The sequence below is a fragment of the Peromyscus eremicus genome, chromosome 23 (assembly GCF_949786415.1).
Source record: "Peromyscus eremicus chromosome 23, PerEre_H2_v1, whole genome shotgun sequence".
Lineage (NCBI taxonomy): Eukaryota > Metazoa > Chordata > Mammalia > Rodentia > Cricetidae > Peromyscus > Peromyscus eremicus.
Genome location: NC_081438.1, coordinates 34479409 through 34482042, shown reverse-complemented (window position 1 = coordinate 34482042; position 2634 = coordinate 34479409).

Here is a 2634-nt window from a genome sequence, read left to right as displayed (position 1 = left end):
CGGAGTCTCATGAATGTAAGGCCAACCTGGTCTACATAGAGAGTTCCAGGCCAGCTAGGGCTACATAGTTGAAATCCTGATTCAAACAACAAACCCCAAAGCTATAACAAACAAACAAAAAACACAAATACTCTACATATATAATCTTCAAACTCAGTTTTAGGAACTTAATTTCACAGTCTTTATTTAGGAGAAGGAGAAAAAAAAAAAGCAATGAGGGAGCCAAGAAGATGGCTGATCAGGTCAAAGTGTTTGCTGTGCAGTTAGACCAGAATTCAGGAGCTTGTGCACCATCTAGCCTGCTGTGTGCATCAGCAAAACAGCAGAGACCCTGCTCAAACAAGATGGACGGAAGTCATCCTCTGACCTCCATACACTTACTGTGGCATGAACACGCCCTACACACACACACACACACACACACACACACACGCTTACATGTTCTGCATAAATTTCTGTTTCTGACATTTCTACTCAGTTTTGACTTACTTATAGTTTTACAGACTGAGGGAAAACTTTAAATATGACAACACCCAGGACTAAATCAAAACAGGAAAACCCTAACGAAGACTGTTCGGTCCAGAAAAAGGGCTAACCAAGCTTGCAGGCAGCTTTATTTTCATGCTGGCCTTTGCTATCGTCACCTGTTCTGCAGATGACCAACAAAATATGTTCTCAGCAGAGTCGAATATTTTGACTTTAAAATGAAGGTCTAGATTGCAATGTATTTTCCAGAACTGAAAAAGTAAGTGTCTTGTTATTTTTTTTCTTGCTTGTTTATAAAATAAGGCTGCAACAGTGGCTTTAGTTTGGACTTTTTTTTTTTTTTTTTAATCTAACTATAATCTTGGCTAGAAGCTTGGAGAGGTAGTTCGGGATACCAAACATCAAAGCCAGCTCTGCAAACGGCTTCAGGGTTGAGACTCAGAATTACTGAGCCTAGTGGTGAAGAGTGGCAATCCCATAATTTGGAAGGTGAAAACAGGATGATCAGGAATTCAAGGCCATTCTTGACTACATAGTGATTTTGATGCCAGGCTGGGGTATTCGAGACCCTGTTTTGTTTATTTAAAGGAACAACAACAAAACCTTTTTTGAGACAGGGTCTCATGATGTAGCTTAGGCTAGCCTACAGTTTCCACATCCCAAATGTAAGATTATTAGCCTGTGCCATCATGCCTAGCTAACCCATGGGTTTTCAAAATAGCTCTTTCTGTATCAAAATGAAAGTGAAGCAAAGCCGGGACATACTTGTCGATTTGCTTGTTTACACAGTTCTGTGTAGCAACTACAGGTTAGTGTTGTGTAAATGAGTGCTCACGAGTCCAATTTCAAGCAAAAACCTATCCTGGATCTCCTCTGCAACTGTTAGGGTATGGGGTTACTTCACAAACACTTAAGAAGGCTGATGAAACCGGAATCGACAGGATAGTTTCCACTTGGCCTGTTAATTTATTCACCAAGAAGACTATAGATTTACATGTTTTCACTTGTTCCAAAAACATCAGCTTTATTTTGTCAGTAGTAGAGTAGATTTTTAAAAAAGGGATTTATTTATTTATTTATTCATTCATTCATTCATTTATTTATTTATTTATTTATTTATTTTACATGTGTTTATGTACCACATTCATGCTGGTACCCATGGAGGCCAGAAGAGGACATCAGATCCCCTGGAGCTGGAGTTACAGGCGGTTATGAACTGCCTGATGTGGGTCCTCGGTAAAAGCAGCAGGTGCTCTTAACTGTTGAGCCTCCTCTCCAGGTCCAAGGAAGGTAGATTTTGACATTTTTGCCTTTGTTTATAGCCCATTGCTTACAACTAATATAAGTAGAGATGCTATCTATTTGAGGATGAGCTTAAACTTAGGATCCTGCTACCTCCACCCCATCAGTGTGGGAATTATAGGCATGCACTATCACGCCCAGTTCATGTGGTGCTGAAGAGAAGCGACTTCAACAAGCCATGACATACCCCTCTCCATAGAAGAAATAAATAGATGTCAAATAAAATAAAATAAAAAGCAGATGACGGCCGGGCGTGGTGGCACACACCTTTAGTCCCAGCACTCGGGAGGCAGAGGCAGGTGGATCTCAGTGAGTTCGAGGCCAGCCTGGTCAAAGCGAATTCTAGGACAGCCAGATGTGCTACATGGAGAAAGCTTATCTTGAAAAACCAAACCCCAAAACAAAACAACAAAACAGATGTAAATGGGCCAAGCTTCAATACACATGCATGTGCTCCGCTAAATGCTTCTTCACACTTCAAAAACACCGCGGCCATGGCGCACACCTTTTAATGCCAGCACTCAGGAGACAGAGGCAGGAGGATCTCTGTGAGTTCGAGGCCGGCCTCGTCCACGGAGTGAGTTCCGGGACAGCCATGGCTACATAGTGCAACCCTGTCTTTAAAAAAAGACCAAAAAAAAAAAAAAAACCATCCACTGTTACATTTCTCTTGAAATTCATGGTCTTCGCCTTTAGCCATGATAGACATCCAAGAGCCAATAAAATGAGAAACCCTACAGCCCAAGAAATACGCGGGAACCGGGTCTACCCGGACGTACCAGACGAGGACGGGGCACGGCAGGTTCTTCTTCTGGGTCAGCAGCGACCTCTTCCGGGCCACGGCTA